Consider the following 15,780-nt stretch of genomic DNA (forward strand, 5'->3'; position numbering starts at 1 on the left):
CTGCAGCAAACCATGGAGGAGTTTGGCCCAGGAAGGGCCTGGCTATAATCCCGAGGGCCAACATGTGCAAACACATGATCTTTTTCAGCATGCAGGAAAATGATGTGCATCACATATGTGCATTGCCTGCATTGCATCTCCAAACATACTAAGAAAGACTCGATGTGGTGTAGTGGTTAGAGTACTGGACCAGGACCTGGGAGACTAGGGTTTAATTCTCCAAACAGTCATGGCCTTGGGCCAGTCTCATTTGTATAAATGAGACAGTGCATTTGTATAAATGAGACTATTGTATTTTAATGTACTGTTGGAAGCCACCCAGAGTGGCTGGGGAAACCCAGCCAGATGGGCGGGGTATAAATAAATTATTATTATTATTATTATTATTATTATTATTATTATTATTATTATTATCATCATCATCATCATTAGCCCACATGCAGGTGTCTAAGCATATGGCACCTATGAGGGAGCCTACAAAGCAATTCCCTTTCTTCCAGTTTTGGTTGTTGTTGTTTTTAATGGTGATCACTGATTGCCAATCCTGAACCAGAATGTGGTTTGAGATTCCCTTCTGATTATCTGCACAGCACAGAGAGGAGGAAGGAGCAGGTACTGTTTACATAACAGAGTACTATAGGGAGAGTTCCCTTAATTCAGCATTTTGCAGAGCTGCTTTGTTATTTGCATTTCGGCATAAAAGAGGTTTTCACCAGAAGCAAACCCTCACTGTGCCTTTGAAAGGAACCCAGCAGACAGAGAGGTGCTTAATTATCTGGCAAGGCTGCATTAAAGAAATACTCTGGAACACAGGGCAGTCTTGTGGTTACTATAACAGCATTAAGACATACACTGTAAACACAGCTAGTGCGATCCAAGTCAGGCACAGCTTTAGCCTTTGGCATAGGGATTACACCGAGAGACCTGGAGAGAGGCTGTGCTGAATATTCAACCAGACAAAACCAGCCAGGAGTGGAGCGTTACTACATCAGATCAGCTCCACAGCAGCAACATCCAGTTGTGCCATCGAGGTCCCAAGACCCACAAACAGTTTTCTAAACACATTGCCCTCCTCTCCATGTGACACAGGAGTGCTGGTTTGTTGCTATCTGCTCAGGGCACTGGGATAATTTCACTCAGGTTGCATGTACAGAAATAGCCACAAGACCAGCTGTGAACAGTTCAAAGCCTTTGCCACTAAATGCTTCTCATAATAGCAACAGCAGTTTTGTGGCCACATTCACACACACGTAGACGGCAAAACTCTCTCTCACACACACACAGCCCAGAAAATCATTACCTTGAATGCAAAGAGGAGACACCTTGCTTTCCTCTCATGGATCGGAAGAAGCAGGATTTTTAAAAAGCCACCCTAACACAGACCCGCCTGCTGAGAGTTCTTTCAATCCCACTTTGGCTAGCGACTCTAAGTTTGTGCTCTGAATAGAGGCTGTGTTATTTTAACCACAGGATTTCTAGTCATAGGGGAGGAGAGATGGATTAGGTACGTTTGCAATCTAATGCTCAGCATTCAATGCTGGAGAAATGAACCAGCCCTCAAGCTTGATGGAAAGGAGAACTTTGTGTCGAGAGATACATTTCAAGAGACCCTGCAAGCCAATTATGGCTAAACTAACATGCTAAGGAACTGTAAAATTCCAGAGGAGTAAGATAACACACGCTTGTGTTCTTTCCTAAATAAAAGGCATGTGTGGAATTTCATGCCAGAGACTGACATGAGGGAGGCTGAGCAGATGTGCTCAGTGCGGGTCAACCTCTGTCTCGATACCTGAGCATACCTGACCAAGAAGCACGCCCAACACCTGCTAAAGTGGGTTTCAGCAACCATATCATCCATTTGTGTGGGACTAGGGGAGAAATTTGATGCAGTCCACACTTAAATTCACACTTTCTGAAACAATATACTGACAGAAATGCAGCTACCTTGTGAAATTCACGCTTCTCCGAAGTTTGCAATGCAGTTCTCTAGCTAAATAATGCTTATAACAGTGCATATGCTACAGTTAATTATGTATAAAAATGTACACGTTAGTGAAAAAGAACAAACAGAAATGCATTATATTGGAAAAATGCTTTGCAAAATATGCACATTAAGCAAAATTCCACCCAAAGATATATATTAGGAGAAATCTGCGCTAAAATGCTGGTGAAGTTTCATAACGACTAAAATATATATATTTATGAATGGATACAGAAATATGGAGAACTGAGCTGAAGACTGGGAAAATGAGAAATAGAAAGAAACTAAAATGGATAGATTCACTTATCCTTACACTTGGGGCATGTCCACGTGTTCTTGCCCTCTCAACTCAGCGCATGTCAGGGACTGGCAGGATGCTGACAAGTGTGCACTGGGGAAAGAGGGGCAGGAGTCTGACTTGGGAGAGGGGAGCAGTAATGCGGGGGGGGGGGACTGTACCAGCCAGAAGAGAAAAGTTGGAGGCTGGGGAAGCTTCAGAGCTAGAGGCTGGAGCACAGGGTGGGTCAGAAGAAGAGGTGGAAAAGGCAGGTTAGGCAAGTGAAGCGGCTGGTGCTTCCCCACCCTCTCCTACACCGCTGTCTCCCTGAACCAGGAGGGGATTGAAAAGGGATGAGTGGAGGAAGCTTCCATGCAGGCACAGCCTCTGGCTACATGCATACAACCTGCCAGGGGAAAATACATAAACGGGTGGAGGGGGGATGGTCCTCTGTTGCTGCAACTGCTCCATAGAGCACAGACCTGGAAATAGCTGATTGATGTGCATAGGAACCCAGAGCTGCAGAAATGGCTGCAAATGGCTGTTTTCTTTGATGTGCATTCCTTTGGCTGGGGAGATCCCTTGACCGTGCAGAAATGCACAACAGGGTGTTTTGTGTGTCACCAATTGAATATTTCCTTTGTGGCTTGCTCATATTTTGGGAGATTTGTCCATAATTGTCAAGGCTGAATTGCAGGCAGGTGGGTGATAGGGGGGAAACTCAAGAGTGTCATTGCTCCCATAGGCACAATGTGACGAGGGCAAAGGGCTTGATCTCAACACTTTGGGCCAAGCGGTTGTGTGGACAGGCCCTAAAAGGGCACATTGCTACAAATGCACCTATTAGGCGTCTGCATTTGGATGCTAGAATGTAGGCAAGATCTCTGACTTGCAAGAGGAAGGAAGCAGCTAACATATCTTAACACAGACATGTGTACCAGAAATAATTACAGACCTAATTAATTGCAAGGATGAAATTGTTCCTGCAAAACTAGTTTGGAACATCTGGATTAGATCCCAGGCTTAAGATAATACATGCCTGATGTCACGCTATTTCATGGCAATACAGCCATGTACACACCTCAGAAGCAATTGTTAAAAACCATAGCCATTAATAGCACCCTGTCTTCCTAAGATGAATGCTTTAAAAAATAAACAAATGAACACACACACACACATACATGAATTTGAGGGAGCAGTGTGGGGAACACACACAACGAAAGCGAGGATCAACTTTAATCCGTCCTTTGAAACAAAAACACTTGGGCTTAGTTCCATTGAGAGCAAAATCCAGATCTATAAATAAATAAGCAAGTCCTATGAAAAACTGCTCATGGTGGGGCATTGTTTTGCCCACCCCTAAAATGCAAGCATCTCTTTAGTCACAGGCAGAGCACAGATGCCAGAATGCTCTGCTACCAGTGTAAGAAGGAAAGGACAGCAAATCCCACTGAAACCACAAGGGGGATTTAAAAAGGCTGAATAGGCTGCAATTACCTACCCTGGAATCAGGCCAGCATGTCAAGACTAATACCCTTTCCTCTTGTGAAAACGACATGGTGGAGAAGAGCCAGTCCTTTGCTAGTATTTAAGCCTAACACACATAGAGCTCCTTTGAGATTCCAAAGAGCATGCTCCAATTAAGTGAAGGGCTCAAATCTATTTAATTATCATCGCAAAACTGTTAAAGAAATTTCAGCGCAAAGCCTCAGCTGCCCTTTTACTCCACCTAGTGGCCAGAGGAATTTGTTGCTCAGTTTCTTATAGGGCAAAGGGGAAACTCCAGCAGGGAGATGTTTAACGGGGTCCCCTGCCTTTCCCTTTCTCATTTGAAAGCAGCATCTTAGTTGGATCAGGGTCACAGTGTAAGGGAACAGGGAGTTAGCCCTTAACCCCTATATTGCTTTCCAATACTAAACAGCCCTCTGAAGCTGCTTTATTCCATTAGGTATAATGATACTTGTCTGTTGTCCAAGTTAAGGCAAGTAGCAGCGGGGAGCAAGGGAGTGTAGATTAAGGAAATGGCTAAAGGAGGAAAGCATTACAGAAACAGACACACGTCCCTGGCTCCTGCAGGATTAGGCTATCTATGAATACAAGCCAGGATGGCTATGCTTTATCTTCACCATTGGAGGCTGTATGCTCCTGAATGCCATTACAGTGGTACCTCAGGTTACAGACGCTTCAAGTTACAGACTCTGCTAACCCAGAAATAGTACCTCAGGTTAAGAACAGTTTCAGGTTAAGAACGGACCTCCAGAACAAATTAAGTTCTTAACCCGAGGTACCACTGCATCATCATCATTATTATTATTATTATTATTATTATTATTATTTGCTGGGAATCCCAGGAAGGCAGAGTGCTATTGTGCTCCTATCCTGTTTTGGGACTTACTTGAGCAAACGGGAATTCTACCCCAACACGCAAGGCAATTATGAAACAAGTTGGCATAAAACCTGAAATCCTATGCATGTTAACAAGTATCTGCTAAGAAGAATTTAGTATAACAAATTAGGTAGTCATAAATAATAAGAATGTGATTAGTAAACTTGATAAAATAAACCCAACATATGGAGCGTATAAAAACTGTACTGAACATCAGACTATAACAAAATGCTTTCTGACCAGATGGGCTTTTGGGTGGATCTAGCAGGCTCTTCTAATGTTCTTAAATGAAAGGTCAGAAGGTGCAATCGTGGATCTCTAGTGCCTCTTCTGGCTTGGCCCTCACTCAGATAAATTTGAACGCTTTTCCAACCAGGGTAGGCCCATAGAGGCACCTGCGCAAAAAGAAACTTGGACATATTAATCTTTCATATATATTTGTGTTTCAGCTTTTCACAATGATTTTTCAGCATGGAATTAGACATGTTTTCAAAATGGGTAGGTGAAAACTCAGGTGTCAGATAGGAAATACCAGCTAGGGGGAGAGAAAATGGCATGGAGTTTTTCTAGACATGCCTTCCGTTGACTTTAGTTCCCTCGCCTGGAATGAGGAACAGAATGGAACTTGAAACCAAATATAGAATTTCTCTAGTTTATGGGATAGCAAGATTTATCACCAGAACAAGATGGTAGGTGTCTCACACCCACATTCTGACATATTTTTTCACAGCAATGTGGGATGCTAGCAGAGATGGGATAAGTCTTGTTTTCCAAGCAATCAAAGACCAGGCACACCCACTGATTTGCAGCACAACGTCAGTTTTAATTAAGAATAAGAATATTATATTTGGCAGGCATAGATAGATAAAGGCCTCAATTGGACACCATGGTAAACCAGAGGGGAGGAACCTTCCAGAGGCCACAGACCAGTAGTGGGTGGAGTCAGGGACAAAAGTAAGCAGAGCAACTAATGTAAAATTTACCCTTGCGCTATAGGCTGTTTTCTACACACACTCAAGCATCTCTCTAACCTCCATCTAGGCAAGCGAGAGGCATTATCAGAGGTCAAGGACACATTCCAGCCAGGCAGGATGTAAAGCAGGGCCAGTGAGGGGTGTGGCCTGAGAATAGGGGGTGTGGCCTTTGGAGAGCTCCAAGGATCAGATGGAGAGACCTGGAGGGCCACAGTGGGTTCCTGGGCCTGAGATACCCCATCCCTGTGATAAACGAGAGATAACATTCTACCACGATCATATTTGCACTGGGAGGAAACAAACAATGACCTCAGGCTGAGTGTTACATCTGAACAAAGGATCATGGTTTCTTTCGCTACAACAAACCATGATCAGCAAACCTTGGCTACAGATAATGGCATATTGAAAGCATTATCCAGCCCTCTTCAAAGGAGGAGGCTGACCAGGAGTAGGGGAGGCAGTTAAACAGATCGAAGGATGAAGAGAATGGGAGAAAAGTCACACTGGGTGGGGAGCATTTCCTTGTTACAGAAAGCCCTGCTTCCAAATATTTAACGGGGAAACCACCCACACTTTTTACATTTTTCTCCAAAATCATGTTAAGCTGGAAGTTCTGATTCTTCAAATTCCACAGCAGATATCATTCAGCACTAGAGTTATGTGTTCATTAGTAATAATAATAATAATAATAATAATAAATTTTATTTATATCCCGCCCTCCCCAGCTGAAGCCGGGCTCAGGGCGGCTAACAATAATCAAATAATCAAACAATCAAATAATCACACATTCAAAATATTTCATTATAAAAATTAATTAAAATCAAATTAATGGCAACAGATTAAGCAAGATTCTGTGCAGGTTACCAGAGGAGGGAGTCAGGCTGCGCCCTGACCAAAGGCCTGGTGGAACAACTCTGTCTTGCAGGCCCTGCGGAAAGATGTCAGGTCCCGCAGGGCCCTAGTCTCTTGTGACAGAGTGTTCCACCAGATTGGAGCCGCAGCCGAGAAGGCCCTGGCTCTAGTTGAGGACAGCCTAACCTCTCTGAGGCCTGGGACCTTGAGGATGTTATTATTTGCAGACCGTAGGTTTCTCTGTGGGGCATACCAGGAGAGGCGGTCCCGTAGGTACGAGGGTCCTAGGCCGTATAGGGCTTTAAAGGTACAATTCCAGCCATGTTATTTTCCAGAGCCTTCTGCTCAAAAGGTTTGAAGTTTCACGGACACCAATGAATTTGTCAACATCATATCCATGTCAATATCTCAGTTTTGCAGATAATGTATTAAGCCACTGAATAATTTGCTTAGGGGCAGTCATTATCTCAAAGAGTTTCATTCGCCTCCATTAGTGGCAGCTTATTTTTATGCTTCCTTCCTTCCTTCCTGCTTTTGTCCCAGTAGATTATTTGATACATCAGCATTTTAAATAAACCAAGAAACTGGGGTAACCCAGACACTATCATCTAGCCACCATTTGCCTCTTTAAATAGCACTAATGACATCAGAACTTTCAAAAATAAAGTTCTTTCTTTGCTGAACTAGCAGGCACTGCCTTCATGGATAATGAACTGGAGGTTAGATACAACCTGGCCGGTTGCTATAACTCTTGAAGACTTAGGACCTACATAGAAGTTATTTATCATTATTTATTTATAAAAGTATTTTTATACCACTAAATGATAAAAATATATCAAAGTGGTTTACAACATTAAATGATTCTTTTTCAAAAACCAAAACCATGCAATAAAAGCATAAAAGGCTAAAACAATTTTAATGCAAAAAGGTTTAAAATGTGCATCAGTACAATTAAGAGGGTGAATTCTTAATCCCTGCATAGGCCTGGTGAAATAGAAAAGGGGCACGTGAGGAGGTGACCAGCCTGCACCTCCATGTTATCTCCCCAGCATGTCGTGTAAAATATGTGATGTTGTGTTGCCTTTTATTAAGAATTTCCTGGCCACCAACAAATTGGATTGGAGCAGATGTCATGGCATGTGTCTGTTTCATTGACCTTAGTGGAAACAGATATGGGGAGGGATGCAAGTCAGCCACACATATCCCAAATTACCAAATGAGGCCCTGAAAGCCTGTGTGTGTGTGTGTGTGTGTGTGTGTGTGTGTGTGTGTGTGTGTGGCTGGCTCCTACAGGCCAAGTAGAGAGGCCTGGAGGGCTGCATTTGACCCTGCACCTGAAGTTCACCATTGGTGCTTTCCACAATCCCCATGCTGATTTTTTACCTGGTTCAGCATAAAAGGTAAGGTTCCTCAAATTATTTATATTCATCTATTCATAAAAAAAATTTATACACCACTGTATCATAAACGTTTCACAACGGTTTACAACAATAAAGGTAAAGGTAAAGGTACCCCTGCCCATACGGGCCAGTCTTGACAGACTCTGGGGTTGTGCGCCCATCTCACTCAAGAGGCCAGGGGCCAGCGCTGTCCGGAGACACTTCCGGGTCACGTGGCCAGCGTGACATCGCTGCTCTGGCGAGCCAGAGCCGCACACGGAAACGCCGTTTACCTTCCCGCTGGTAAGCGGTCCCTATTTATCTACTTGCACCTGGAGGTGCTTTCGAACTGCTAGGTTGGCAGGCGCTGGGACCGAGCAGCGGGAGCGCACCCCGCCGCAGGGATTCGAACCGCCGACCTTTCGATCGGCAAGTCCTAGGCGCTGAGGCTTTAACCCACAGCGCACAATAGGAAAACATAAAACCAGACAGTAAAACCACAAAAACTTAAAAGCAAGTTTAAAGCATAAGAAAGAAACAAACAAATTCTATTATGCCTCCTTCTTTCACACATGCACACAGCCCCTGGACAATGGCTTCCCATTTATGTCTCGGCAGTGGTTGCAGTTGGTGTATGTTGTGGAGTCATTAGAGGAACGGAAAGTCATTGGTTTGTGGTCTTGTAACTCCCCTGACCAGTTAGGCAGCCTTAGGGGTGACATTGTGGGTCTCTGTGTGTTTGGCATTTGACAGAATGAAGCTACCTGAGTGTTAGTACTGTGTGGCTGTGGTACGTCCCTGGGGGTTCTGGTGCCAGGGAACTGGGGAAGTTGCATGAGCATACTGGTATCTGTGGATCGTGGCCCACTCTTCTAAACTTCTAATGTAAGCTTCTCCCGCTTTCCAGAAATAGATTCATCCTGCTTCTCTAAGGCAAAACGCTGGCACTGCAATAGTCCCTTCCCATGAGATATAATATAGCTTCCAATATTTAACTAGGAACTGAAAAAGCATGATGAGAAATGAATACCAAACAAAAACAGTCTGCCTTCTGTTCTTCCCAACTCAGAATTTCAGAAAAAGAAACCACCCCATGTGTTTTGCTTAATTAAGAGCTGAAGGCTCAGGTATCAATCTATTTTGATAAGTACACTATTAAGTATCTACTTTCTGCAGAAGGAAAATATTTTTGTTTTAAGTGAGACTTTTAGAAAAGAATGTTGGTCCTAACCATACGGTGTTTAAAATTCATCACAAGGAAATTGTGGGGGATATCACAAAACTGCTCAGAAGTAGGTTGCAGTTTTCTATGTAAGCAGGCGAATTTGCTTTAAATATGTATTTGACTCAGAAATACAAAACCAACCAACCAACCAACCAAAACACTCCTTTCAAAGCTGATGTTTTGCTCATTAAAAAGTACAGACACTTTTTAATAAATGAAATCAGTAAATAAACTGCTTTTATTTTGATGTACTGTAGAAATGGTTTGTGTTTTCGCGCGCTCTAGAATTCTTGATTCTGGGATACCTATGCTGAATATCTGTCAGGAATGAACACTGGAATTATGTAATGAAAGCGGAGTGATAAGGGAGTGGAGTGATAAGGATCAAACATCTTCACAGAGAAATGAGCATCAAAAGGGATTGTTTATTTAGCAATATAAAAAAGAGGAGAGCAAAAACATCCCATCACCACAAAATATTTCCACATTTAGAAACATGGCAAGAAATTATTGAATTAATTGACTTCTGCTATGCTCCTATAAGGGACACAGGTGGTGCTGTGGTCTAAACCACAGAGCCTAGGGCTGGCTGATCAGAAGGTCCGCGGTTCAAATCCCACAATGGGGTGAACTCCCGTTGTTCGGTCCCAGCTCCTGCCTATCTAGCAGTTCAAAAGCATGTCAAAGTGCAAGTAAATAAATAGGTACCGCTCCGGCGGGAAGGTAAACGGATTTCCGTGCGCTGCTCTGGTTCGCCAGAAGCAGCTTAGTCGTTCGCGACTGGACCTAATAGTCAGGGGTACCTTTACCTATGTACCTATACAAAAATATACATTAAGAAATGAAATAAATGAATCTTCTCTCCAAAGGAGAAAGACAGTGGGATCTGTTTCTTTTTGGCAGGTCTCATTTCACCAGGTGATACTAGCTAGGCTTATTTCTGGGGACTCTTTTGTACTACATGCAACAAAACAGATCATAAGAATCACTCTTGCAGTGCTTCCAAACTGTCACTATTGGGGGGGGGTGATTCAATCACATACTGGCAAATTTAAGTTGCGCAATTTTGTCCTCTTGCACAACAAACCCACTTACTCCAAAATAGAACTGTTTGCAATGAGAAATGTGACAGGAAAGTGTGGGATGTATCATCGTCAGAATAAATGTTCATCGAAAAGCCAGTGTCATCTGGTCTCCCTGCAAACAAATCAGGATGAATTCTCAATAAACAGGTTATCTAGAAGTGCCGTGCTTCTTTTTTTGTGTGCTTCCTGTGTGGGAGATGCACAAGTTTCCACTTCACACATTGTAACAAAAGCACAAAAGTCAATTGTGCTTCCACTGAGGGGGCGGGCACTTCCCTCAATATGTGGAAGAGACCTCTGTTTCATTTCTGTTAGCCAGAGACTAGTGACAACTTGCCATTTTCATACAGTTGTAGGGAAACACTTCAAACACTGCCCCAGGAGAACTCTCTTCCTTAGAAGACTCTGGGCTGCTTCAAATGCTGTGCATTTCCAGACCTGAAAGCACTTCCCCGTATGAAATGGGGAAAACCATATAGGAATATATTTCATCTATATATTTCATCACATATATTTCATCTACTTTACTACATATAAAAGCTGCTTTGTAGGAAATGCGTAACATTTGGAGGAGTACCCAGCCAAAGGTAAACCTCAACCTTTTTTCAGAAGCAACGTAAACCTTTTCATTTGGCTTTTGGTGAGCAGGGTTAAGCTGTTAGCAAAAATTCTGTTTGGTGTTTCAGAAGGGGGTCTGATTTTTATCTGGTGCTATTATTTTAAAACTATGACCCACTCGAAGTCCTAGGGATGGGGCAGGCTAGAAATGGAACTACATAAAATATATAAATTATTCCATGCATAACTAAATGAGAATATTTATGGAACTCTGTGAACCATAACCTAATTCCACCAAAGACGCAAAGTGAAAACATACCATACTTTGCAAGCCAGCATACTTTGTTATTCTCCATGGGAAAGCCGCCACATTTTTAGTCACTGCAGAACTAACAAGTTTATTAGTATAGAAGAGCTTGCTAGAGTTCATGCCTTGTCCATCCCAGGATTAATTCATGAAAAGATTATTTCTTTGCTCAGAATATTTATACCTGCCACAGATAAAGGAGCTTCCAAACATGAGTGTATTTTGGAATGGATGTTGCTCAGGTCCATAACTTTCTTTTGTAGCATCCACATGATGCCATTGTCATCAAAATACCAGATTTTACTTTATATATATATATTTAATTTAGAACCTCAGTTTTCGAACGTAATCCGTTCTGGAAGTCTATTTGAATCCCGAAACGTTTGAAAAGCGAGGATCAAAGGGCTGCCAGCAAGTTCAATGGGGAAATTTGAGAAACACACCTCAGAAGACGTTTGACCTCCGAGGCGCATTCGAAAACGGAAGCATTCACTTCCAGGTTTTTGGCATTTAGAAATGTTTGGCAGCCAAGGCGTTCCGTGGTAATTACTTACCACGGAAAATCCAGTAAGTAAAGATAAGGTATTAAACATCCACAGTCATTGTTGGTTTGGAAGTTCATTAGCACATTTGTAAGCGGGCATTTTGTCATGTGCATTTCATAGGTGGTCTCTTTCAACACTTCCCTACTTCTGTTTCCTTTGATTATCACCGAAACACAACTTACCCATTTTGTTTCCAGCTGCCCCCAATACCAAACATAATGCCAGTTGTATGCCAAAGTAATACCCAGAACACAGGAGATATTGTCCATATGAAAAATGTGGGGATTACCTGGAATACATTAACTGCAGCACACATACATTGGACTGATAAAAATAATAATACAGGGGTCTTGTTCAATACTTCTTTATCACCCTTGCACGAGACCTCACTGTTAAAAAGCCAAATGGAAATAGATATTATCCCTCTCCCAGAAAACACAAGCCTTCATTTTGCCTATTATGATAACTGCCCACTATGTATTTTCACATTGCCAGGTTACAGATAAGGAAACAAATCGCAAGGCGTACACACAGGTTGTACAGTATAGCACACAATTCAGAACAGTAAAGAAGCAAAGCAGAGTGAAACCAGGACTCTTCTCATCAAGGGTAAAATGAGCTACAGCTATTTAACAGCAAAGAATTAAATAGCGCAAAACTCACATAGACCTCAGTGTCAGTTCAGCATAACAAGAGAAAGAGACTAAACTACAAGAAGCATAACTTGACTTGCACCGATTGTGTTATGTAGTGAAGTTTCACCATGGGCCAGCAGGGGGATACTGTAGATAGTTTTCACTCAGGTCTGTAGATAGTTTTCACTCAGGTCCACGTCAGTTATTTTAGGCGGGAAACTCTGGGTTGTTGTTGCTACAATGTTGACAGCCTGCTGCCTATAAAAGCAGGCCGGCTGAGCTGTTTGCTAGTCAGTTCTGTTCCAGCTTACAAAATAAAGAGCTGCTTTGGAGAAATCGCTGTGTCGTCTGCTATGTCAACCCACAACTTAACAGATTGACTAACAGAAATCCTAACAGTCCTACTGGGAAGTAAACCCTATTGAATTCAGTGGGACTTACCCCCAAGCAAGTGGGGTTAGGATCGCAGCCTATGTTTTTGCATGGCATTTCAACCTAAGTGGGGAACATGCTGAATTTCAAGGAGAACTCTGTAAAATGCTGCATAGTTGGCAAGAATGGTAACTACAGAGAAATGCAGAGCATGTTTGAGTCCATCAAAGTTACCACAGGCCCCAAAGAAATATAGTTGTGGTACTATAAAACAACACTGCCCTGTTTCCACTCTCCAAAAATCTTGTGGAATGTTAGAAGAAATAATATACATCTCTAATATCCTCAACATTATGATACAGTGGTCTATTTAACTGCACCAAGAGAAGGCCCACAGCTGTAATTTCAGCCATCAAATTTCCTGGGTTTGCAAGCTTAAGCCAGATGCTCAGGTTTGTTTTTGTGAGGGAGTAATATATAACATCACTGATGCATGCATGATTTTATAAGGGAAAGGTATGTTCGTTGTATATGAAATGGTGCCTCATTATGATGTTGCCGTTTGAGAGCATAAGGTACCAAGCAGAAAAGATTCTTCAAAGTACAGTCTTCTAGAGGTTGAAGAAACTTGTGCAGCATATAAGCACCAATGTTTTCATGGTGGTGTGTTACAGTGGCTGCAGTGGGGGAAGGACGGCAGTCACAAAACTCACAGGTGACCTCAATCTAGTGGCTACCTCGCAGGAGTGATGTGAGGATAATAGGGGGGATATGTACACTGAGATTATTGGAAGGTGGTATAAAAATGCAGTCAATAATGTTGAAACCTGCTTGATTGCCCCCTCTTTTTCGTTTACAAGGTTCTCTATATTTTGTGAGGTAGGGCAATAGCAAAATGCTTACTTTTGTTTTGAAAGGAATTTTACTCTCCATTTGTTATTGGAGATGCATTTGAGTAAGGAATCATCAGTGCTTAGTACTAGAAAATGTTTTCAGTATTAGGCCTCCGAGGTGATAAAGAGTGAAGTAATTTGAGGATGTGCAGACTGTGTCTTCCTCGCAGCGCCGAACAAGCACAGTGAACAATTCCTAGATCACATCCGCCCCATGCCTATGGCTTCCCCCCAAAGAAGCCCGGAAACTGTAGGTGTTAAGGGCGCTGGGAATTGTAGCTCTGTGGGGTGTAAAGTACAGTTCCCAGGATTATTTAGGGGAAGCCATGGTGTGTGGGTGTCACCAACGTGCCTGAATGCCACGGGATGTGATTCACCCTACCATTTTCACACAGTGTTCTCCTTTCTAGGATGTGGTAGCTTGTGATGCCACCATACAGAGCTTTCCAATCCCAACTTCTTCACCGCACAAAAAACTTGAGAGGGTCAAAACTCAAAAACAGGTCACGCAAATCAGTTCTTCTCTTGATGAATTGCTCCCTCCAATAACCTCAAACAAACAACATCCCCAAAATGGATGCCGCTTTGCTCTGTACCTGGCGGTGATTTGCCAGGTCCCAGCTCCCTGAACTTCTGAACTCTTCTTAATTCTGTGTACCTGGTTAAAATCACTTGGCGCTGTGTGGGGACGGGATCCAGGCCTACTGACAGCAGCATTTAATGAGCCCTCGCCTCGTTCTCGGCTTGAGGGAGTGAGAGAGACAGAAGGGATTCTGGTGGCCTTCCTGGGGCCTTTTTGCATTTCTGAATGATGAAAATGCAAGAGAGCGAGACGTACACATTTTTGAGTGAAGCGCTACATGTGTTTAGCCCCTTCATCTGGCAGTACATCTTAAGTTTGTTTGGATATTTTTTTTAAAAAGACAAGGCAGTAAGATTTTACCTGAGTAGGCCCATCCATTAGGAGTTGCCCTGGGCAACCAGGACACAGAAGGTGATTTATCTTCCTGTTTTCTTGTGCAGCGTGACAGTAATATTTCAATGACCATCTTTCCCTTTTGTGCCTCGACAGCTCAGCAAACTGAGGAGGAAAGTTAGGCAGCATTTGGTCAAACTGTGCCACAAAAGCATCTTTCTAAAAAGGAGTCTGTGTGGGTGTTTGTGTGGGTGTGTTTACAAATACAAATTGAGCACCCCTTACCTCGGAACAAAGATCTTGAAGAACATGAGCCAGTGCTTTTGTTAGGTCCCCATCTAGATCTCTAAAACAGACATTTCTTGAGGCAGACATTCTTCCCCTGCCCACTGCATACTTTCCAATGCTTTGAAGCCAAAATCTGGGGGGCCGTCTTCCCAAACGCTGCCTTCTCATTTTTTTATTGCGAAAGCACAGTGGCCATTTTGTTTGCTGTGATCTTGCGCAATTTTGTATCACGGTTCCCCCACCCAAAAAAGCCCTGAGATTGCAGCCAGAAAAAGGGCTTTTCGGGGGTTGCTTGGTGAATTTGCTTGGGATCACGGCAACCAAAATGGCCACCATTCTCTCATGATGGAAAACAGGATGTCCCTTTAAATACAGCTCAGCCTACAGATTCCTGCTCTCTTCCTTTTCACGAGGGCTGGGCCAGGGATAATCAACTTGGTGCCCTCCAGATGTTGTTGGATTACAGCTCTCATCATCTCTGGCTAATGACCATGCCAGCTGGGGATGATGGGAGCTGTAGTCCAATATTATATGGGTTAGTATGTGCTTTTGGTAGCAGGGCACTACTCTGTAAAGTTTGTTCCTTCTAATTCAGTCTGTGGATGATTTATAAACTTGCAAACACTACAGTGGGTGGGTCTCTTTACAACATGATTAAACCAGACAAGATCCCTTTCTCCGCTTTTATTTTCCTCTGATTGGCTTCTCCTTTTCTGTGTAGCCAAGCTTTATATAATCATGCTGTCTTCAGAAAGGCAACAGATAAGTCTTGCAAACACATATGAACTCTATTTCACTCTAGTTTTCTGAAGAGTCCCTTTTACCATCTGCTTTCTTTGAAATCTAGACTCTTGCATGTAGATTGTTGATACTAACAATAAACATTAGTGTCTGCTTAGAAGAAATGGTAATTACCCTTTACAAATAGGTGATGATTTTAGTGTCTTCTTCCCAGACGGAGAATTCATTGTTTATTGAAGATAAATTCTAGGCAGCAGCAGGCTCCGAATTAGCTCCTCCAGTAGAAACAGAAGATAATCTGAATGCATTGTCTCTGTGTAAATCATCCCAGGCAAATAGCTGGACCTAATTTAGTGAGAGAGGGTG

At 42.8% G+C, this 15,780-nt stretch overlaps 1 protein-coding gene across 3 annotated transcripts in view; it reads right to left on the bottom strand.

Annotated features, from left to right (window-relative positions):
- Positions 1 to 15,126, bottom strand: part of JCAD (junctional cadherin 5 associated) — a 71,670-nt gene extending 56,544 nt beyond the window's left edge. The window contains exons 1-3 of one of the 3 annotated variants that reach the window (XM_079996391.1): positions 15,059 to 15,126; positions 14,413 to 14,550; positions 4,885 to 5,039 (exon numbers count right to left, since the gene is read on the bottom strand). The gene's annotated coding sequence lies outside the window, so the exon portion shown is untranslated. Of the gene's footprint in view, positions 1 to 1,300; positions 1,425 to 4,884; positions 5,040 to 14,412; positions 14,551 to 14,670; positions 14,867 to 15,058 lie in introns of those variants that run through there. The other 2 variants (XM_079996390.1, XM_079996392.1) reach the window with 2 other exon arrangements.
- Positions 15,127 to 15,780: the final 654 nt, after the last annotated feature.

The sequence above is a fragment of the Podarcis cretensis genome (genome assembly GCF_951804945.1).
Source record: "Podarcis cretensis genome assembly, chromosome: 12".
Lineage (NCBI taxonomy): Eukaryota > Metazoa > Chordata > Lepidosauria > Squamata > Lacertidae > Podarcis > Podarcis cretensis.